We start from the raw sequence: 24604 nt of genomic DNA, 5'->3' as shown, positions 1-24604 counted from the left end.
GACCACCTATCTATGTCAGATTTTATACTCTTATTTATAGGGCCATAATTACTATCAAATAATTGTGTAGAATCTTTAGTTATTTTAATACCCAAGTACTTAAAACTTGTTGAATTCCATTTGAAATTAAATTTATTTTGCATATCTTTCCGAGGGAAATAATTAAAGCTTAAAATTTGTGTTTTTTGGATATTTAGCTTGTAACCAGAGAAGGTGCCAAATTTATTTAAAACTGACATCAGATTAGGAATGCTAAGTTCTGGTGTTCCAACAAACAAAAGAACATCATCTGCATACAGACAGATCTTTTGCTCTGAACCTCTAACTGTTATTCCTTTAATTCCCAATTCGTCTCTTATTAACTGTGCCAAAGGCTCAATAAATAAAGCAAAAAGGGTTGGACTAAGGGGGCAACCTTGACGACAGCCTCTTTCCAGAACAAAGCTTTTGGTAAGATGACCATTAATCCTAATTTTTGCATTTGGTGATGAATATAAATTTTTAATACATCTAATAAAGTCTTAATTAAAGCCAAATCTTGTCAGTGCTAAATATAAATACTCCCAACGAACTGAGTCAAATGCCTTTTCCGCATCTAAGCTAATAACTACAGCTCTGGTTTTCTTTTTGTTGACATGATCAATAACATGTAGCACCCGTCTAATATTATCTTGTGTTTGCCTATCCCTTATAAATCCGGTTTGGTCTAGGTCCACCAATTCTGGTATTATATCTTCCAATCTTTTAGCTAGTATTGATGCATATAATTTATAATCCATGTTTAATACGGAAATTGGTCTAAAAGAACTACACTCTTTCTTATCTTTACCCTCTTTAGGAATAATCGAAATGATTGCCTCACTCCATGTTCTTGGTGGTTCACCACCTTTAAGCATGTAGTTAAAACACTCGTGAAGCATGGGGATTAACTGGTCTTTGAAGACCTTGTACCACTCAACTGGGAAGCCATCTAAGCCAGGTGTTTTATTTACTTTTAATCTTGAAATTGCTTTCCCTATTTCCTCTTTTGTGATCTCTGCCATTAGGGATTTATTCTGTGTTGTGCCTATAGAGGGTAAGTCTAATGACTCTAAGAAGATATTTATTTCAGTGGGATTAGTTGTACTTATTTCACTATATAGATTTCTATAGTAGGTTTCAAAAATGTTATGGATATCATCTTGGTTGTGTTTAATTCTATTAGTTATAGGGTCTCTAATTTCCGATATAGTCCGCTCCGCCTGCTGTTTTCTAAGCCTCCATGCCAATAACTTCAAAGCCTTTGGGCCGTTTTTATAAAATCTTTGCTTAGTGAATTTGGCTTTTTTCTCTATTTCTTCCTCATATAATGTATTTATTTGCTTCTTAATATTTTTTATTTGGTCTAAAGTATGAGGTTTCTTTTCCATAATATGTTCTCTCTCTAAGGTCTTAAGGTTCTCCTGCAAGTCAAACATCTTTTTACATTTTTCCTTTTTCTTACACTGTAATCCCGAATAAGTTGACAAAACTCAAAAAATTTGAGGTAATAAGTTACGTCAAATTTTTTAAGTTATGAAATTATCTATTTTAAGTAACCAGAAACATTAAGTTTTGAGTTTGTTGTACTCATGCAAGACACTTCACTCAACTTAAAATACCCAAGTTACTCAGCTTATACGTTTTAATTGCAATTAACTTAATTGTTTTAATTTTTCCAAACTTTAAATACTTAGTCACCCAGCTCATACATTTTAATACCAATTAACTTAATTGCTTTAATTTCTTTCAACTTTAAATACTTAAATCACCCAGCTCATACATTTTGATAGCATTTAAAATTAACTTCTCCATCGTCAGTTTCACAAATAAAATTAGCCATTATTTTAATCTTTAAACCCCATAAATCTGTCAAAATAAATCTGTAATTTAAAACACACAGACAATACCATTTTAGACATTTATTGTTAAAGAAAAAATGTCCAACAGTACTTTCAAATTTGTCTCCTATGCAATTACAAACGTCTTAAAACGATAAAAACTATTAGACATAAAGAGATTGAAAATGAACACTATTCTAAAATTGATAAAAATTACCCACAATGTAAATATGATATCAGACATAAGAGCCTCAAGAAAAAACAACTATAAGTTTAATAAAATTTAATAATACATTAATAAGTGTAAAACTTACTCTTAAGGCATTCGTTAAAAAAAATAATAAGTGCACATTCTGTGAAGTGACTCGTTTAGTGTAAACTACACAGAAACTGTATATATATATATATATATATATATATATATATATATATATATATATATATATATATATCTCGTTGAAGTCAGAATTATTCGCCCCCATTTATTTTTTCCCCCAATTTCTGTTTAACGGAGAGCAGATTATATATATATATATATATATATTGTAGCGAGGCAGAGGGAAAACAGCGACACAGTTGGATAAGTTTACAGACAAGTCCCCGGAGGGTGCTTTATTTACAACGTGAATGGTGTAAACGGTGCTCTTCTTCAAGGTGAGGTGCTCTGGGAAGTAAGTGAAGGACAGTGAGTAGTCGGATGTGGGATCGTCACGAGCTGGAGTCTGCTGTGGAGAGACAGAGAGACAAGCGTTAGCGCATGGAGTCATTGGGTGAATGAAGCTCATCTTCTCCTTGCGTGGGCTTGGTTTATATGCCTCTCCACTTGATGACGTCCAGCTGTGAACGATCCTGTGTTGATGATGGTCCAGCTGGGTTGAATTAGCGACCAGGGTGACGTGGCATGTGTGCGCTCGTTACAATATATATATATATATATATATATATATATATATATATATATATATATATTCAGTCGTGGTTGAACTATGATTCTGTCATTTACTTATTCCAAACCTGTTTGAGTTTCTTTCTTCTGTTGAACACTTAAAAGGTTATTTTTGACCAAAAAAAAAAAATAAAGCTGAGACCTGTAACCACCGATTTCCACAGTATTTGTTTTCCTATTAGAAAGTCAGTGGTTACAGGTTGTCAGCTTTACTTAACTTTTGTGTTCAACAGAAGCAAGAAATTCAAGCAGGTTTGGGACAAGTGAAGAGTTAGTAAATGACAGAATTTTACATTTGGACAAACTATCCCTATATATAATAAAATGCATACTTACCAATTAAAGGTAAATAAATGTTTTAAAATTACTACCCCAGAGACAGTCTTTATTAAGTAAAAAAAAAAAAACAATCAACTCATTCTTTAAGGTTTCCATGCTACGAGACTTTTTATTTTCCATCATCCATGCCAAGCAAAACTTTTTGCACAAGTTCAAAGTCCTTTACTATATATTATGTGAAGAGCATACATTAATCCATACAAGACAAGAAAGGTCTGGAAGTGTGCTGTGGGTGGTGTCCAATTCATTCTTCAGGACAACAGAGACCCTCAGTGAATGCAGGGCCAATAAAGCATCTTCAGTCAGCAGGATTATCAATCTAAAAACATAATTCAAGGATATTAATGTAAGGACAGTATCAAAATGACTGAGCCAATATTATATGATTCATCAATTATTCTTGATTACAAATATGTTATTAAGTAAAAGTTTTCAAAACTTTCATCTTTTCATTAAACATGCCTAATTGTGAAAAGAATGAATGAAGTCTTACCAGGGTGTTCCTAAAGAATCTTAAGTCACGCTCACGCAGCAAGACCAAAAGACCTCTGATAACAGTAGTCCGTCATGAACTGACATCATTCAGTTCCTGGAAATCAAGAATCAATTTTTTAAAAATTAAAAAAATAATAATAATTCAAATTATATTTTAATGTATACTTTAACACGTGACCCCAAACATACCTGCTCATCATAAACCTTTAAAAGATTAGCCACACTGTAAACGATTTCTTGTTAAATTAACAGTAAGTTACTGGCAACAATTATCCAGTAGCTGCTGTATTTCATAAAACAGTAACATTACTGTATTACTAATTACTTTAGTATTACATTTACTGTCAAATGTAATACATCATTTTACTGTTTTCTTTTTTTACTGTAACACCAATTACAGTAGTGATACACATACTGCAAAACTGAAAACAGTATTTTAATGTACATTTTTACCATGCAGAACTACGGTATTTTAAAGTTACTTTCATTATTACTGTATATTATTTAACAGTTAATAAATGTTATTTTATTGTATTTAATTGTGCTACTTTATAATGAGCAAAAATGTTCAAAAATTGCACAAATGTTATTTTAACTGTTCAAGAAATACAAGAAAAATAAAGAAACTGAACTTTTAACTTCACAATAAAAGTTTATTGTGTAAACCCTACTGAAACAGCAGCAATTATTCAATATAACAAAGCAACACTAATGAACAATTGATCATTAAAACCAGTCAACAATTAATGCATCAAAAAGTATTACAATTTTAAAAACAGGTGAAAATACTGCTACAAGACAGGAAATGATGAAGGCCAAATGATGTTGTGGAAAAGGGACAGTGAAAAAGGGCAGCAGCACTTCTGATGATCCTGCAAAAATGACAAGCAAAATCAATCACTGAAGTAAAAACGAATCATGCCTCAAATTATTTCATTTATTCAGAAACCAAACACCGCACTGCTGTTTTATATATATAAAACACTGTTTTTTATCGTTCTTGTTGGCAAAATACAGATTGTTGTCTATTTACAATTACACTAACGTTAATGGGGAAAAGATCAGTCAAGTCAACACTAGTCAAGTGTCCACACAGGTATGTAAAAAAAATAAAGTCTCATCTTAACTTAATGTCTGACTCTGTATAGCTTGAATATCTGATTCCAGGACCACACTAGCGCTTCCATGGATTTAAGAGGAGTGAACACAGTTCATTCTGACCTTAAGAGGCTACATATTAAAAATAAATAAATAAAATAATCTAATTTAATGTGACTAATGTTAATCAAGTACTTTTAAGCTTTTAACATGTGAAAATTCACTTCTAACTTACAGACAAGATTACGTTAGAGAACATGAAAGCCATGGGTGATTTTTTAAAATAATGCTAATGATAAGTTTCAGATATTTGGTTCGCATAAAACAAAGTAATCACTAAGCATTTATTTTTGGCAAAATCTGCCGAGAGGCTCAGCGACACGATCAAATGTGTTCAAGTTGAGCAGAGAACTGAAGAGTAGTCAAGCAGTCTACTACATGAAGTGTTTGTGGTAATATTCTGCGGTCAATTCATATTACTGTATTTCAATATGCAGTGATGGCATGTCAGTGAAACAAATAAATATTATTACACCTCACCAGTGACATTTCCTCAAATTAAATCATCATGACGTTACTGTGCACAGCATCAGTAAAACTTTAAGAATAATTTAAATACCAATTTTTTTAAAACAGTCACTGCTGATTACAAACTAACATTAAAAATAGGCTTACAGAAATCCTTAATGCATGATAATATGAAGATTTATTACTCACTGATGTCGAAGCACTTCCAGGTTGTCAGAGGTGTAGACAGGACAGAATATGTGCCATCAAATGAGCTCTTGTGCAGCCTTTGTTGGACATCCAGGTAGTATGTTCACCCACACTGTAAAAAAAAAAGAAATCTGTTATTTTACATGTTTTTTTCCCAGCAGCTAGAGTCATTTGGTTAAGTCAAGTGGTTTAAAATAATTTTATTTATTAAATACTTGCTTAACCATATATAGATGTAAAAGTAACCAAAATAAATTATTATTATTATTATTAAAACGTGTGGGATACTAAGCATGTTTGGTCTACAGAGAGAAGTAAATGTTTACTTTAAGCATTGATCCTAATGAATCTATTTCTGAACTACATCCAACCTCGCCTCGGAAACAGCATTTTTGAGCATTTAGATCAGGGGTGCTCAACCCTGTTCCTGGAGATCTACCTTTCCACAGAGCTCACCTGCAACCTTGATCAACAACACCTGTCTTTATTTACCAAGTGCTCCTTCAGATACTATTTAATTTGTTTAGTTGCGTTTGATCAGGGTTGGAGCTAAACTCTGCAGAAAGGTCGACCTCCAGGAACAGGGTTGAGCACCCCTGTTTAAGACAATGAAAAATAAGACATCTAGATGATATTTTATATTCAATCATTTGTGAAATTATATTCAGTATATACATAACATAAAATTAGAATAACAATAAAAAAATAATACTCTATGCCAAATAAAATACTTCAGATCTAAATAAAGCAGGTGTTTTTACCTAAAGGTTTCTTTCCTCCAGTTAGTTTAGTTGCAGATCGCTCCACATCTGTGCTTTATTTGGTTCTTGACTTAAGAGTAACTGGTGTCACATTCCAGGTCCATCACAATCTGAGCTAGAAAGACAATATGGCAAAAGACAAGACACATATAAATAAGTCTCAGAATAAAATATTTAAAAGGATAGTTTACTTTTCTGCCACCGTTACTCCATGTGTTTTAAATCCATTAAAATTTCTGTTGAACTCTAAAGCAGATATTTTGAAGAATGTTATAAAACCAGTAACTATTGACTTCCATATTTGAACCAAATATCTTTAAAAAATATATAAGTTTGCGTTAAATGGAACAAAAAAAAATCTAACTATTTTGAAACAAGTGGAGGATGCCAAAGATGCTATTATTTTCATTTTTGGGTGAACTGTCCCTTCAATTCAAGTGTCACGCATTACTCATAAAAACTGATGTATCGCTTGAGGAAAACTAAATCAAGTACCTCCTGTGAGCAAGCAGAATCATTATGCCATTGTATTCAGCCAACTGACCCAGCCGAGGTTCGAACCAGCAACCTTCTTGCTGTGAGGCGACAGCACTACCTACTGTGCCACTGAGTCGCTACTGGAAGAAGAAAAAGAGGTTGTACATGAAACTCCTCACAACAAATCTGTGAACAACTTGACATTTCAAAATCTAATCAAAATGAGGAAGACATCAACATTACCTTGAATAATCAAGTGAGGAGTGATTGGTAGCATCAGTTTTTCAACATCAATTGCTGTAGCTGCAAAAAAGATAAATATAATAAGAGTAAAATAAGACTTTTAACATTTAATAATCTAAATCTATGGTACAACCATACCAATCTGTATGGGGTTCAAATAAATTTGTATACAAATCTTTCCCTACACCTGAACACCAAAAATAAAATGTACAATTAATGACACACTAACGTTATACAATAAGCTCATTAACCAGTGAGAAATAGACAATTAATATGAATTATGTTAATATTAACGTTAGCTTAAAAGACATCAACTGAATTTGAACAGCTCAATTTAATAAAACAGTTTAGACTTGTTTCATTGGGAGTTTAGTTTGAATAACTAAGTTAACTTACAGTTAACAAATGTAACCATAATAATAACTTAGTCAAAATGACCACATGAAGACCAGAGCTTACCTTAACGTTAAATGTTTAACTTTAAACGTTTTTCAGGTAACGTTATATGGTCAAAAACTCACTCAAGATAAACTCACAGTATGTTATCTAACGTTAATACCTCGCAAACACTACAAACACGGTCTGGCGTCGAATAACGTGACATAAGTACCTACAACTAAAGAAACTTGGTTAATTATTTTAAATACACAAAAATATACACAAAACAATCATTTATCGAACAGAATTTGACTTTTAAACACTTACCGAGGATGAATTCACTGGAAGAAAAGGCGACAGGTGGATTTCAAATTAGGAGAGCCGTTGCTTGCCTGGTGAAGGTCGAATCGAGTCGGCTCGGTTCTATGAATCGGCTCCTTAGAACAGTAAAGAGTCGAATCCGCCTAAAACCGATTCCTTTTGTATATTATTGTAAGACACAACAATGAATCATTACTATTTCATTATACTGCTCGGCCACACACATTTATACACATATTGCTGAATGTGCTTGTGAACACGTGTGATAAAATACTTCCCGAGCAAACGGTTCAATCCGATTCGGTGTCGTTTGAGTTCTGAATCGAACCAGTGCAAACGTGATATTGATAAAATAGTATTTTTTTTCACTTTACCAGCGAAAATATTACATATATCTTTATCATATAAGACTTTAACAATAAGAATAAGGTTCGCTTGAAGTGTTTTGAGAATTAATGTTTTTTTCTCCCAGAGTTCATTTCACACCAACAAGCAAATATAATGGCGGATGAGAAAAGCCAGATCATATCATAAATATTGTGTTTAATATGTCACGAAATGAAGTTTTAACAGTTTTTCATGCGAGAATGTAGTTCTTCCAAACTTAAATCTGTGGTTTGTTTATAGATATCATGTCTAATTTTAAGTGTGCTTTGGGGAGATTCTGACCTCCAGTGGTTGACGGCGATCCATCACTTTTGTATCCGGCAAACCTCATGCTTTAATCGGCCTAGACATTGAGACATGCCCCTGTCTTCGATGACTAGATAATAAATGTGTTATTAAATAAAGTTTTAACCGTTTTTCATGCGAGAATGTAGTTGTTTTAAACAATTTATTAAGATAATGCGTATTTTAAAATGTTGTTTTGAAAATGCGGAGATATGTGCCCTCTACGGTGGCCCATATGGGTGCCCAATATTCTTGAATCCGTCTAAAGCAGGTTGGTCACTCTGACATTTAAAGCTGACTTTGAAATCATTTTGTGTGTTTAACAGTCTTTGGTTACGTGAATCAATTATTTTTGTTCCAATTTACGTTTTGGTTTAGCACAAAGTTATGTTTATTAAATATTATTTAATATTTACGTTACCTTATAAAATGAAGGTGCAGTGCACCCAAAAATGGAAAACCAAGGGACAGTTTAATGCACTGAACAGTCTGAAGAAACTGGTTAGGTTATTAACTTCACAAAATAATTTGTCTAAAAATAAATAAACATAATAATCATAATATATAGTGTGTTTGGAGTTGTTCTTGGTCATTTGCAGTACTGTATTTAGATGCACAGTAACTGATTTTTCCCCAAAATTCATGGTAAAATCTACAGTAACATACTGTTAACCATGTTCACAGTATAGAAAAGTTGAAAATACATTATTATACTGTGAAAACAGCAATATATACAGTAATACACTGTGCACAGCTTATACAGTAAAAAACTGTTGAGAAATGCAGTATAATACTGTGAAAACAACAGAAATCGTTTACAGTGCAGGGTATCTGCTGTCTTGCCAGTTTTGGATGCTGTTTGCCTTAAAATTGTCATCAAATGAAATAGGTGGTGGTCCAGTTTTGCAAAGAATTTGTGGGGAAAATTCTCATTTGTAACATGTTGGTACTCTGCAAACAGCAAAAAGAAACAAGAGAGAATTTCATTAAACAAACCCACACCACAAAATATACAATTCTAGAAAAAATGTATTAATATTATTATTATGTTTCATTTACTTATCTATTTTTTACCTCAGATGAAAATCAGGTGTTGATCAGATGTTGAAAGCAGGATCTTCATGTTGTAAACTGAACTCAAGGTCTAGCTGAAGTTTCACTTTCCTTGCTGCAAAAGTATCATTGATAAATACACTGTAATATTTATTTTATCTGGATATGCCAGGCATAGTAGTACAAAATAAATATTTTACCCACCTTTCACATGCCTCCATTTAAGAACCTATCTGTAGTCAGCAACACCTGACCTTCAATTCTGTAAGTACACAAAGTCACAGTGTCATTTAGCTGAGAGTGGAAGTAGTACAATTGCCTGATGTCTAACGTTAACCTCCAAAACGGTTAGCAATAGAGCTGATTATCATGTTAGTTGCTTTAATTCGATGAACACAGATTTAATTTAAACAGTATTGAAATTTCTAAAACTGAATAGGACGACAAAGAAATTTAAGGCCTGATTTTAAAAGCTAGAAATAACAAAACTTACCTTATTGTCTAATGATGTAAAAATATATAGACTAAAATATTTATATTTTTAAGATATAAATATATTTTAAGCTACAAAATTTGCACATCAGAAAACTGTCTTGTTTACCACTTCTTGAATATTTTGTTTTGTTATTATTTTATTTAATAACATAATTTTGTATTAATGTGTTATAGATATGCATACTTTGTTTTTTAGGCTGTTTATATTCTCTCCAGAGTAAACATTTTAAAAAAATAGATTGAAAAAAACAAACTTTTATCATACCTTTAAAATACATTTGACCTAAATGACATTTAAACTCATTTAACTGATCGCATTAATCAGGTAATCATTGATATGCAGAGATGTCGTCTTAAGCGCGAGGAAATATTAAGTGTTGATCAGTGCTGGTGATTGAGGTAAAGTTAGTTTTATATTTACACATTCAGACTTTCTCCTTAATAATATAATTTCAGAAAGGTAATTTTTGCATATTCTTAATGGTGAAATCATATTAGCAGCCAATGACTTTCAAAGTACAACATTGTTCAGTCAAAAAAAAATAGTGCATTTAGTGTAATGTTGTTTTCATGTCATACTTGCATGTGATTTCAGAACGAATAGACAAAGTACCATGGTAAACAATTTATGGAGCGAGTCACAAGTTGTTACTAAATGAATGTATGAATATAAAACCAACTTTACCTCAATGTGGTAGTGTAAAATGAAGCTCTGCTCTGTACCTGCTCAGGTGAGGAGCGCAGCTTAAATGTTCTCTGTCAGGCTATCCTCATACATGGATCAGCAAGCAACAAGCTGCGTGTGACAGAGTTAAGTTTTGAGACTACGTTTTTGCGCGTCATCAGAAAATACCGTTAAGTGTTTAGGCGGAGATCATTTGAGTTATGATTAACGTTACGTTTCTTGCGCCTTTCGTTTCCGAAGTGCCTACAGATCACGAAGATAACAATTCAATTCAGCTTTATTTGTATAGCGCTTTTACAATGTAGATTGTGTCAAAGCAGCTTCACATAAATGGTCATAGTAACTGGAACAGTGTGGTTCAGGTTTTAGTGTTTAAGTTCAGTTCAGTTCAGTTTAGCTCTGTTCAGTGTGATTTAATCATTACTGAGAGTTCAAACACTGAAGAGCAAATTCATCGATGCGTAGCTCTACCAATCCTGAACCATGCGAGGCAGTGGCGACAGCGGAGAGGGAAAAAAAACTTCACCTGATGGGAGTGAAGAAAAAAAACCTTGAGAGAACCAGACTCAGTTGGGCACGACCATTTTAATTTCTCCGCTGGCCAAAAGTCTTGTGCAGAACTTCATTCGCCGTGGTTTATGCTGGAAGATGGCCTCAATGAAGACTCGTCTGTCCCTGGAGCGTCGCTGGAATCAGACTCATGTTCTCCACTCCCCACGACCATCAGCGCAGCAGCAGCTCAGGATATGGCCTGGTCCCGGATATGGAATCCTTGGGATCATCACGTCGCTGGTCTTGGATCCAATCAGTGACTCCGCCTAATCTGAGGACCTCGGGATGAGTATCCCCAGGTGAAAATAGAGAATAAAGAGAATAATTAGCGTAGCTGCTGTTCATAGTGTATAAAAGCAAGATGTTGGAGCCAGTGTGGAACCTGCTAGGTGATGCACTGAGTGTATGCTTTACTAAACAGATAGGTCTTTAATCTAGTTTTGAACTGGGAGAGTGTGTCTGAGCCTCGGACATTACCAGGAAGGCTATTCCAGAGTGTAGGAGCCATGAAAGAGAAGGCTCGACCTCCTTTACTTGATTTTGCTATTCTAGGTACTACTAGAAGCCCTGAATTTTGAGATCTTAAGGAGCGAGTTGGTTCGTAGCGAGACAGAAGGTTGGTTAGATAAACAGGAGCTAGATTATTTAGAGCTTTATAGGTGAGAAGTAATATTTTAAATTCAATACGAAATTTAACAGGCAGCCAGTGTAAGGAGGATAAAATTGGGGTGATATGATCATATTTTCTAGACCTGGTCAGAACTCTGGCTGCTGCATTTTTACTAATTGAAGTTTGTTAATAGAGGATGCTGGGCAGCCAGCAAATAGAGCATTACAGTAATCCAGTCTCGAAGTCATAAAAGCATGGACTAGCTTTTCTGCATCTGAGATGGATAGCATATTTCGCAATTTAGCGATATTTCTCAGATGAAAGAAGGCAGTTTTTGTGACATGGGATATATGGTTTTTAAAAGTTAGATTGCTGTCTAATATGACACCCAGATCTTTTATAGTAGAGCTAAAGCTAACTTTGTATCCCTCTAATTGTAAATTGAGTTGCGAGATCTGCTGTGTGCAAGATTTAGGCCCAATAAGTAATAATTCTGTTTTGTCTGAGTTTAAGAGAAGAAAATTGTTGGTCATCCAGTCTTTGATGTCTTTGATACACTCAGTTAGTTTAGAAAGTTCAGACGTCTCGTCAGGTTTAGTGGAAATATATAATTGTGTATCATCTGCATAGCAGTGAAAGCTGATCCCATGTCTTCTAATAATGTCTCCCATAGGTAGCATGTAAATTGTAAACAGTAAAGGGCCTAAAACTGATCCTTGAGGCACCCCATACTTTACTGGGCAGATTTGTGAAGGCTGTCCATTAAGATTTACAAACTGGTAGCGGTCAGTTAAGTATGACTTAAACCAATGTAGAGCCTGTCCCTGGACACCTGTAGACTTTAAGCGATTTATGAGGATATTGTGGTCAATGGTATCAAATGCCGCACTAAGATCGAGTAAAACTAATAGCGAGACGCACCCTCGGTCAGCAGCTAAGAGTAAATCGTTGGTTATTTTCACTAAGGCGGTTTCTGTACTGTGGTGAGCCCTGAAACCTGACTGAAACACTTCAAAAATATTGTTCGTCTGCAGATAAGAGCATAATTGAGTGGAAACAACTTTTTCTAGTATTTTAGACATAAATGGAAGATTAGAAATAGGCCTATAGTTAGCTAAGTTGTTGGTGTCTAGTTGCGGTTTCTTAATAATAGGCTTAATAACAGCTAGCTTGTAAGAGTTTGGAACATGGCCTATAGATAAAGAAGAGTTGATAATGTTAAGAAGAGGTTCTCCTATAGCAGGTAGCAGCTCTTTCAGTAATTTTGTTGGAATTGAGTCCAGCATACACGTAGCTGGTTTAGAGCTATTTATAATTTTTACTAACTCTTCATGTTCTATGATTTTGAAGCAGTGTAGGTTATTATTATGATTTAATTAAATATTTACAGGATTTGGAGTATAAGCGAGAGTATAATTTGGAGTATAACACCACATTCACACACTGGATGGAGTTCAGCGCAGCGCCATGACATGCGGTTGTGAGAGCGCGCGTCTCCATGACAACTTCAGCACAGGCTGAGAAAAGGCATACTCGCGCCAAGATTGAAATTTTTTTGAAAAATGTAATCTGCCGATTTTAAATATTTTTTGTCTTTATCACACTCTGTTAAAATTCAGAGTTAACACGTTACAACTAACGCTAACATTGCACTGATTCTAACTTTTTAAACAGTAATGTTAACGTTAGTTAGCAACAAGTGAGGCTAAACATGTTTTCTGTAATGTACGACATGTAAACGCACCCTGATTAACTCTACATTACATTGAACTGTTACTGTGATTATATTAATTAAAACATACATTTAATATTTCTTGGATTTGTAAATATTTTACTTACTGTAGTGTGAAGCAAGGCCGATCCGCCATCTTGAAAAAAACGAATGAAGCATGAGCACGTACGTGAACCTGGATGACGTCAGACGCAAAATCACTGGGCTGACAGAATTTGAGTTAATGAAACTTTAAAGAGACATTTTGTATAGATTAAACCCAGCAGAATTGTTCACCTTACTTGAAAGATTAAATTTTTTCAAACTCAAAAATAAGAAAAAGTTCTAAATACTCATCAAGGTTAATTAAGATAAACGAATTTTAATGATTTAAGTTAATAGAACTCAACTCAATTAATTAGTTACAGCATTAGGGTTTACAGTGTATGTGAAGTAAGAGCTATGAGTTTACCCCTAATCACTGATTTTGATGCATCCCATAAGACACTCGGTAATACTTCCCCATTGTTATTGTTATCGATATAATCCTTTATTTCCTTTTGAATAAATTCTTTGTATGTACTATCATTCAGTATACTTGTATTAAGCCGCCACAGTGAGTTGTTCTTTTTGTTATCTAAATGTATAGTTAGGTAAACAGGTGAGTGGTCAGAGATATCTCTGGTTCCTATCTTGCAGTCTATTAGCCGGTGTCTGTCTGAATTAAAAACAAAGAAGTAATCAATTCTTGAATAGAAAATTTGGCTTGCGGAATAAAATGTGAACTGTTTATCTAGTGGATGGAGCTCCCTCCATACATCTATCAATCCCAGTTCCATCAACAGTTTTTTAGTTACCTTTGCTCTAGGGGTTAGCCTCTTTAATGCATTAGTGGAATCAAGCTTAGGTTGCATCTGGGCATTCCAGTCTCCTCCACATATCAAAACTCCTGATGCTTCAGAAGCTATTAATTGAAAAACTTCCCTTATGCATGAGTTGTCTTGCTCAGGGGGTATATACACATTAATTAACGTAACTTCTTTTTGATCTAAGAGGCCCTTAACAAGAACATATCGACCCTCTTTGTCTGTAAATTCAGCGAGCAGGCGGAAGTTCACACAGTTAGAGATTAATATTGCTACCCCTCTTCGTTTTCCCCTCCTGTAAGATGAATAAAATACATTCTTAAACCCTTTTTGTTTTAATTTTTCGTGTTCTAGATTATTAAGGTGCGTCTCCTACATAAATATAACATGCAACTTTTCCTTTTTCATCTTTGCGATAACCTTGCTTCTTTTGATTGGATTGTATAAGCCATTCACATTAAGGGTAATCACCCTATATTCCTGAAACTGCATGTGATCATGTTATAAAGCACTTTCTGTAAGGTATATGTTATTCGTGACCTAGTCTGAACTACATATGAACTATATACAATAAAAAAAGAACCCTTGACTTTACAGTCGGAAATAACAACACTAAACAGAATGCATAGAGAAACCTCCATTCGAAGTAACAAACAGTTCTTACTTCTTATTGTAGGGGAATAGTCTAGATAAACACCAGAGCCCCTCTTCAGTGCAGCCTTAAGTGCCCTTTAGGGTATTCTGCGTGCACTAACGAACGTCAAAAGCAAATAATAAATATATATATATATATATATATATATATATATATATATATATATATATATATATATATATATATGCATATATATGTTCCTGTGTTTGTCGGTCAACTACGTTATTTCAACACGTTCTCACTCCCAACTCGTCATATACTGACGCTTGGTCAGGAACCCTCGGCGTCAGTTATTGACGCACAGGGTACCCCTTTAGCGTCACATTTAGACGTGCAGGGATTCCCTATAGAATCTGTGCCTGAGCCCGAGGCGTCATAGGGAGACGCTGGAGGCTCGTATAATTACCAATAGATGTCAACGCAATTTTTAAAACCTGATTTACGCCTATTATCTTAGTTTTCTTATTTTAAAAATATGTAATTTTTATTTTGTTCATGAAAAGCGTCTGTAAACGGGGTCGAAACTAATGTATGAATAAACTTCGGCCCACGTGACATCCCTTCACGGTGAGTTTAACGCCGCTCTGCTATTGGTCAAACTGCATCAGCGGTGAGTTCTCAGATGAGTTCAACTGTCAACATTAAATATTACGTTAATGCTGCATAATATATTTTTATTGGAGATTAGTTGGTGTTTATAAATATGTTATCATTTACTTTATATTTAATGAGTGAAAATATATTCGGTTGTCCAGTTTAGGGTAACTATGCCTAATAAAACTTTGATTCATTCATATTATTTATTATTTACTTTATTATTTTACTTTAAAAAAATATAAAATTTCAAGTACTAAGTTTAAAAATGTTTTCAGCTGATATTTTTCATTTTAAATTATTTATTAAAGTTGGGGTCATTGTATATGGCGATCTATTTTTTACAGTCTATGCTCGCTATCCCAAGGTTCATTGCGATCCCAAGGTTCACTGCGGTTTTCCACAAGGTAAGTAAAAAGTAAACAAATAAACACGATTTGTTGATAAAGCATGTACTGTAAACTAGCGACGTTATCTAATTACATCAAGTTCATTTATTAAAAACATATTTTTCTCACATATAACGTTGGTCATGCATTAGAACAATATACATTTTAAGATAAGGAACAGTGTAACCAGATTGTTGTTTTCCACAATAGAATTCGTGCAAAATCTATATATAATATGCAATATGCAACTCTAATAATACAAATGTATTCGTAATTGTTTCAATATTAAAGAACATCAAGTGTTTCCAAAGGTTTATTGTAAAAACAATTATTTTCCATGCCTCAAAACACACACACACACACACACACACACACACACACACACACACACATATATATATATATATATATATATATATATATATATATATATATATATATATATATATATATATATATATATATATATATATAGCATAACAAAAGCTCAAGTATAACTTAAGCTGATGTATGTCACACAATGAATATCATACACTATTACCAGTACAATTTGGCCTTTACCAATTTATTTAATAAAATAAAGAATCTATCATCTCTAAATTGTGGTAAAGAGGCACAACAAGCTGTCTTCTTTGTCCAATATTATGTCAGTCATGATGGTAATGGTAAAACTCAAGGATTACCTTGCACCTTCTCAGAAATTTACCATTGATCATATGTATTACAAGTGGCTGGATTGTTTTTAACACAAGCAACGTTTTTTTAAATCATTATCTTAAACAGATTAGGGCTCATTTTGGACTACACTTACATTACTTTACAACTGCTTAATGCAGTACTGATGTATCTAGTAGTTTAGTGGGTTTAACTAATGTCACATCTGTTTTTATTCATTTCAGATGCAGAAACTTTTGACATATGAATTCATCTTGACTAAGGGTAATGTTTTTGTTCAGAATTAATCATTATTTAAAATCATTGTATTTTCTTTGTTATTATGTACAGCTTTTAAAAGAATGTACTTTCTTTTAATAAAGAACTCTTCACAGCACTGCATCTGAACAGTCACAACCTCACAGAGCTGCACAACTGCCCCACTCAAGATCAGTGTTGAAGCTGGAACCTCATCTTGTGTACAGCAAAGGCAGAGCTAAAAATTCACTGTTTGTCTTGTATTGTGTGGTAAGTCATAGTTTTATTAATTTTTTTATTTTATTGCAACACTAAGTTGTCCATTCTGTGGCCAATATGATATAAAGGGCCTAAAATGGGACTGACGTGATTATTGTTTTGATTTCTAGATAAGTACTCATGGGGCTACACATGCAGCTGAAGTTAGCTTCATTGAGTAGGACATTTCTTTCAGTATACTCTTAAAGATATTCACCCAAAAAGTAAAATTCTGTCATTATTGACTCATCCTTCACTTGTTCCAAATATGTCTGACTTGCTTACTTCAGTTAAACACAAAAAAATTATATTTTAAAGAAAGATGAAAACCTGCAAACATTAACTTCCATAGTATTTGTTTTTTATTACTATGTATGTCAATGTTTTCAGCTTTCCAGCTTTCTTCAAAAAACTTCCTTCATGTTCAACACAAAGTAACTTGGAAGTTTTTAAAAAAGGTTTACAACCACTTAAAGGAGAGTAAATAGTGAACTGTTCCTTTAACCCAATCTAGTAGACTTTACTAGAAAATTGTATAGAAACCCAGTGGCTTAAACCCCTTACATTTTATACAAGGTACAACTTAACAGCCATACTTGAATTAAAATATTACTGTAAGTTCAAGAAGATTGTAAAGGTTCTAGGTTAATTTAAAGTGGGCTGTTTAGTTTCACCTTGTGTAAAAACATAAAGGATTTAAGGCAACATGTTTCTATGCAGTTTTCTAATAAAGTCAACTAGTTTGGGTTAAGAGTGTAATGGGTTACAGTAATAGCAGTGAATCATGCAGGCATAAAATAAATGTTTAGCCATGTAAAGCAATAAGCTTGTTATAATTTAGAAATATTTTAGGGTGAAGCACAGTATGCTGTTGTAGTTTTCATATAATTGATGAGTCAAACATGAGATGTGTTTTAAATTGCAAGACGTGAATTAACAATATGTTCATCAAGATTCAAATCTTGCATCTTATATTTTTTAAGGTTTTGGCCCAATAATACCCATATTCTGCTATTTAAAAAATCATGCTGGAATTTGTGTCAGCATTCCCTTCAATGAAAACTACAACAGTGGACATCAGTGGTGATAAAAATGTATGTGAAGGATAAGGGTGTTCATAATGAGAAGTGCAGTTACTATCCTGATCTCTGAGTTTGTAGAACTGACAGATCTGCTTGGAATAAATGGAAACATGCTGGAAATGTTTAACCTATTATACAGTTAATTCAAGAGTGCCAGGTTTAATGACACTTTACATATATAAATAAATATCACTGAACTTTCTAAATGAAACCTAACGCTCATTCTTTGTTCAGTAATGATGTTGTGCACTTCTAATACTTTACAGTGGCAAAACCTGGAATAACACATGGGAGCCCTCCAGGAATTGCTGACACTTTACGCCCAAGTCTCCTCATGCTAACCGGATTGCAATATGACAGTCTAGTCAGCATAAACACCTGGACTCACCAAGCACACTTTGGTTCTCAGTGTTTTGTACAAATTGTTTTTGCTATTCTTCAGTAAATACTTGAATATGTTTTGAACTTATTCTACTTTTGATGTTTAAGTTCAGAAAGTTGTTATTATAAACATAATTTGCATTTGTCATGAACTTGACTTGTTGTTGTTGTGAAAGCTGTTTATTATAATGGCATTTCCAAAGGCATCATTTGAAAAGATTTTTTTGCAGTGCAGTTTTACTTGAGCTTGACATACCAGATGTATGACATGAATAAATATCACAAAATAAATATAATAATGATAATACAAAATATAAATTTCCTTCAATTATAATTGTTTTTAATCATTTATATATGTATGGTAATATATTATTGCATTAAAAACTTATAAAATATATATTTTTGATTTTTGCGTGATTTTTATTATTTATTTTATTTGTGGCATTATAAATAAATTATAAATGTTTCATTAAAAATGTATTGTGTTTATTTGCATACTCATTTACAATGAACTACTATTTTTACTATTTAATGGGCACTATATTTGTCATTTAAGTTTGACATATATTTATATTTGTATACCTACATGATGCAGGGTTTAGTTATAGGAAATGCTGGAAATGTTTTCAAACATGAAGCTTTTTTATTATTTTATTATTCGTTTCAAATTTAGTATACTGCCTATGATCTGGTTTTACTATGATCATTTTGCACATCAGGTTACCCCCACAAAGTAATCTCACGGTAAATATACATTTTTATTTTTAATAAGACACTAAATAACATGTAATATTAATACACATTTTGATATTTAGGTTATATTATAATGTATTGATAGGTGTTTTGAAGAGCTATCATAAGAGACCACTAGATGGCAGTACGAGGCCATGGTAAGCCTAGTTGAGTTATGTGAGAAGAATAAAGCATTCTGACAAAAGTACTCGGTGTGTGAGCCTCGTCAATACATGGTACCAGGAGAAATAACGAAAATTAAAAAGAGAGATGATGAATAACATCCGTTCACCAGAGGAATTGAAGTTGACGGGAAATGTCAATGAGAACTGGAAAGTTTTTAAACAAAGTTTTGAACTTTATGCGCTCGCTATAGGGCTGGATGGAAATGAACGGAGGAAGATTGCGTTGCTCTTAACAGTGGCAGGACGCAGTGCACTGGATGTGTATAACACGTTTGTCTTTACTGAAGAAGAAAAAGATAAATATGAGGCTGTGATAGAGAAGTTTGAACAATACTGCACACCGAGGAAAAACGAGACCTATGAAAGGTATGTCTTCAGAAACAGACTGCAGAAGGAGTCAGAATCCATTGAGCAGTATGTTACAGATCTGAGATTAAAAAGCCAGACATGCAATTTTGGAACGCTGTGTGACTCCATGATTAGAGATCAAATAGTAATTGGAGTACAAGATAAAAGAGTGAGGATGCAACTGTTGAAAGAGACTGACCTCACATTAGATAGGGCAATAAAAATTTGCCAAGCGTCAGAGTGTGCAATGGCACAGCTGAAGACATTCAGTGAAGAGAAGGAGACAGCAGAAGTGGATACAGTACGTAGTGCTTCAGAGAAAGCCATGTTAAATAAGAAAAAACAACAAAAGCCAAACAAAGAGAGCAGGGCCTGTGGAAAGTGTGGCAACAAACATGCACTGAGAAAATGCCCAGCATTTGGAAAGGACTGTAGAAAATGTGGAGGAAGAAATCACTTCGCAAAGTGCTGTTATTCAAAGAAAAAAGTTCAACTCCTTGAAAAGAGAAGCGACAGTGAGGATGAAGAGGCACCGATTTTCCTGGACTCAATTAAAGAAGGGCAAACTACTTCAAATGATGAATGGATAGCACACATGGAGGTAAATGGTACTGATGTCTTACTAAAATTAGACACAGGAGCACAGGCAAACATCCTGCCGATGAAAGATTTTCAAAGACTGATAAAAAAGCCCAGGATATGTGACAAAAAGGTGAATCTGAAAACCTATGACAACAATACCATACCGACAAAGGGAGTATGCAGGGTAAGTTTGTCCTATAATGGACAAAAGAAAAATGTTCTTTTTGTGCTCGTAGAAGGAAACAAACAAGCAATACTGGGACTGAAAACATGTATGCAGCTTGGATTAATAAAAAGAGTTCATGTCATAAACAAAGACATGACAGTGAAACAGAAAAAGAAAGATGCAAACACCAAAGAAGTTATGCACAGTGACTGGATAAAGCTATATAAAGAAGTGTTCAGAGGAATAGGACGGTTACCAGGAGAACACAAGATAAAGTTGAAGGAAACGGCAGAACCTGTTATTCACCCAGCAAGAAAAGTGCCAGTTGCTTTAAAGGAGAGACTTAAAAAGAAACTAGACACACTGATAAAAGAGGGAGTCATCAGGAAAATAGAAGAGCCCACAGAATGGGTGAACTCACTTGTAATAGTGGAGAAAGCTGATGGAGATCTAAGACTGTGTATAGATCCAAAAGATTTAAACAAAGCGATTCAAAGAGAACACTATAGACTTCCAACAAAGTCTGATATAACAAGTGCGATGAGTGGAGCATGTTACTTTTCCAAATTGGATGCCTCATCTGGATTCTATCAGATGGTCCTAGATGAAGAAAGCGCAAAGCTGTGCACTTTTAATACGCCATTTGGAAGGCATTGTTTCTTAAGATTACCGTTTGGCATCAGTTCCGCCCCAGAAGTATTCCACAGAACTGTGCAGCAACTTTTTGATGGAATTGAAGGAGTAGGAGTTTTCATTGATGACGTGGTGGTTTGGGGACGTACAAAGAAAGAGCACGACGCAAGACTTTGCAGGGTCCTAAATCAAGCACAGAAAACAGGATTAAAACTGAATAAAAATAAGTGTGAGTTCGGAGTGAGAGAAATTACCTTCCTGGGAGAAAGGTTGTCTGAAGAAGGGGTACAACCAGACAGAGAGAAAATCCGCGCAATCAAAGAAATGCCAGAACCAAGAGACAAGAAAGACCTGCAGAGAGCTTTAGGGTTAGTAAACTATTTAGGAAAGTTTGTTCCAAATCTGTCAGCAAATACAAGGTCATTAAGAAACCTGTTGGAGGCAAACACAGAGTGGCAATGGAAAAAGGAACATATAGAAGAGTGGGTGTGGTTAAAGGACAGTTTGACCAAAGAACCTGTCTTAAAGTTCTATGATCAAGATAAGCCACTAAAAGTCTCTACGGATGCATCGAAATTGGGTTTAGGAGCAGTTTTGCTTCAGCAACATGACATCGAGTGGTATCCAGTTGCATATGCATCTCGCACAATGACGTCTGCGGAAAGAAACTATGCACAAATAGAAAAAGAAACTCTAGGTGCAGTGTTTGGCTGCGAGAAATTCCATGAGTATGTTTATGGAAGACCAGTGATCCTGGAAACAGATCATAAGCCTCTCATAGCAATCTCAAAGAAACCACTAGGAGAAGTGCCACCTCGCATACAAAGACTAATGCTACGCCTACAGAAGTATGATCTGGCCTTTGAGTTTAAACCAGGCAAGCACCTCATTGTGGCAGATGCCCTGAGCAGAGCTAGTTTGCAGAATAGCACAAGCAGCACAGAGGAGGATGTGCAAGTTCACGTAGACTCTATCCGAGTACAGATACCAGTATCTACTGCAAAGTGGGCAGAGATAGCTACAGAAACGCAGAAGGATGAACATTTAAAAAGAGTGATAGAAATAATTCACTTGCCTGAGAAAGGAATGTTGGAAAAACCATACCAACATTTTCAAGATGAACTGACAGTGCTAGATGGAGTTCTGCTAAAAGGAACAAAAATAGTCGTACCTAACACCATGAGGAAAAAGATGTTAAAACTTGTGCATGAGGGACACTTGGGAATGGAGAAATGTAAGAGACGGGCACGAGAGGTACTGTACTGGCCAGGTATGCACAGAGACATAGTGACATTAGTGCAGAAATGTGAAGTATGCCAGCGACACAGATACCAGCAACCTAAAGAGCCCATGAAACCACATGACAAACCAAAGGAACCATGGAGAAAGATTGGAATGGACTTATTTCAACTAAAAGACAAAGATTACTTGTTGCTTATTGACTATTATTCAAATTACCCAGAATTTGTGAGACTGTCAAACACAACATCAGAGCAAGTAATTGTAGAAACAAAAGCCATATTTGCACGTCATGGTATCCCAACAACTGTAATAAGTGATAATGGACCACAGTTTATCAGTCAGAGCTTTAAAGACTTTGCAAGAAATTATGGATTTGACCACATAACATCGAGTCCGCTTTATCCACAATCCAACGGCTTAGCAGAGAAAGGAGTACAGATTGTGAAGCGCCTGTTGAAAAAAGCAGCAGAGACAGGAGAAGATCCTCACCTGGCTGTTCTTAACTACAGGGCATCACCTATGGAAAATGGCCTTTCACCAGCGGAACTTCTCATGAATCGGAAACTGCGGACAAGACTTCCATCAGCTAATCATCACATGATGCAAAGTTCTGTGAATCATGCGAAAGAGAGGCAGATTAACTATTACAACAGAACAGCAAAACCATTGATTCCACTGGCTCAAGAAGACGTGGTACGGGTGAGATGTGATGGACAGTGGGGACCGTTGGCCAAAGTGACAAAAGAGACTATGCCCAGGTCTAATGAAGTGTTGACAGAACATGGAAAGTTAATGAGGCGGAACAGAAGACACCTGCTGAAAGTGCCTCAGAGAGCCTTAAGAAGCAAAGAAAGTGACTTTCAGGATGTGGAAATCTCAAAGCAAAAAGAACAATCAGAATTGCAAGACAAGTTAACAGAGACTGACAGAAAGAATGATGTTGAGAGACTGACAGAACGTCCAAAGAGGCAAATACAAAAACCAAAAAGGCTAATAGAAGAAATGTAAATTGTTCATATATATGTAAAAAAGTTATAGTTTCAAGTTTAAAAAAAAATAAAAATAAAAAAAAAAAAGGGAAGATGTATTGATAGGTGTTTTGAAGAGCTATCATAAGAGACCACTAGATGGCAGTACGAGGCCATGGTAAGCCTAGTTGAGTTATGTGAGAAGAATAAAGCATTCTGACAAAAGTACTCGGTGTGTGAGCCTCGTCAATACATATAAGGTTATATTAATCTACCTTCAGCCGGAAGATTACCAAATAGAGACAAAGTGTGACGTAGATTGCGACGTTGTGATTGGACTATAACTTCAAAACCAAATAAAAAGATCCTTCGTGTTGCTAACTATGTTTTGCTAACTTTGCCACTTTACTAACAGTGTCCTTTATCAATGAGTTATCGTTGTGTTTCAAATAGTTTCCGATTAACCAAGATCGTAACCCTAAACTTAACCCTAACTACACCTTTGAATGAACTACAATTTGTAGCGCCATGTCTTTCCCGTCCCATCTATACAGCGACAAAGGATTGTGGGTAATGTAGTTTAAAGCCTTTTTGTAATAAAATGGAACAAATACAATTTTTAATTTACTAAAGACTACCTGAATAAGGTCATTGTGCATATATTTATGACATATATGAAAGCCAGGCATAAATTTGTTATTTTACAATGAGTATTTTTTTAAACAGATTTTATTGACTTGATTAGTATATATCAGACTATTATATCCAACATTATTTATTGAACATAGCATAGGTAATAGTCTTGCTGATATTCTCTCACTCATTTCTCGTTTGAAATGTGAATACTTTTTCCTTTTCTACAGGGCTCTACTCATCCCCTTTGAGTAAAAGGGCAGTTAACATATGTATTATCTTCAACATGGACAAGAAATTGTATTGTCGCATGTACAGTTGTGGTTAAAAAAAAAAAAAGCTGTATAAATAAGCTAAACATTAGTATCTTCTTTAATCACAAGTTATTAGCAATAGTGATTATGTTCATCACAAATATTATGAGTTCAGAATAATATGTGTGGATGTATTTCTGTAAGTGTGTTTCATTAATGGTCATCATGTGATATTTAATTGTTTTCACTTTATTTGAAATATGGATAAAAGCTCTTAAAATATGTAAATGTTTATAAATAAACCTTTTTAAA

At 34.4% G+C, this 24604-nt stretch overlaps 4 long non-coding RNA genes across 7 annotated transcripts; 1 reads left to right on the top strand and 3 right to left on the bottom strand.

Annotated features, from left to right (window-relative positions):
• Positions 1-2440: 2440 nt before the first annotated feature.
• Positions 2441-3861, bottom strand: LOC147837606 (uncharacterized). 3 transcript variants are annotated; one of them, XR_015526888.1, is made up of 4 exons: positions 3829-3861; positions 3638-3733; positions 3334-3463; positions 2441-2584 (listed from the first exon to the last, which is right to left on the bottom strand). It is a non-coding gene; the product is annotated as an uncharacterized LOC147837606 (long non-coding RNA). The 3 variants fall into 3 exon arrangements; XR_015526889.1 differs by having other exon boundaries at positions 3346-3463; XR_015526887.1 differs by having other exon boundaries at positions 2441-3463.
• On the bottom strand, positions 3860-9123 carry LOC147837605 (uncharacterized). Its single transcript, XR_015526897.1, has 4 exons — positions 6711-9123; positions 6216-6330; positions 5455-5566; positions 3860-4511 (listed from the first exon to the last, which is right to left on the bottom strand). It is a non-coding gene; the product is annotated as an uncharacterized LOC147837605 (long non-coding RNA).
• A 5-nt stretch (positions 9124-9128) lies between these two features.
• Positions 9129-13585, bottom strand: LOC147837604 (uncharacterized). Of its 2 annotated transcripts, XR_015526885.1 has the most exons (5): positions 13541-13585; positions 10578-10650; positions 9564-9621; positions 9381-9474; positions 9129-9257 (listed from the first exon to the last, which is right to left on the bottom strand). It is a non-coding gene; the product is annotated as an uncharacterized LOC147837604 (long non-coding RNA). The 2 variants fall into 2 exon arrangements; XR_015526886.1 differs by lacking the exons at positions 10578-10650; positions 13541-13585 and adding an exon at positions 10540-10558.
• Positions 13586-15891: 2306 nt separating this feature from the next.
• Positions 15892-18946, top strand: LOC147837603 (uncharacterized). Its single transcript, XR_015526884.1, has 4 exons — positions 15892-15934; positions 16816-16855; positions 16954-17098; positions 18435-18946. It is a non-coding gene; the product is annotated as an uncharacterized LOC147837603 (long non-coding RNA).
• The last annotated feature ends 5658 nt before the right edge of the window (positions 18947-24604 follow it).

The sequence above is a fragment of the Danio rerio genome, chromosome 25 (genome assembly GCF_052040795.2).
Source record: "Danio rerio strain M-AB ecotype USA chromosome 25, GRCz13ab, whole genome shotgun sequence".
Classification (NCBI taxonomy): Eukaryota; Metazoa; Chordata; class Actinopteri; order Cypriniformes; family Danionidae; genus Danio; species Danio rerio.
This window is presented reverse-complemented; position numbering and strand designations above follow the sequence as displayed.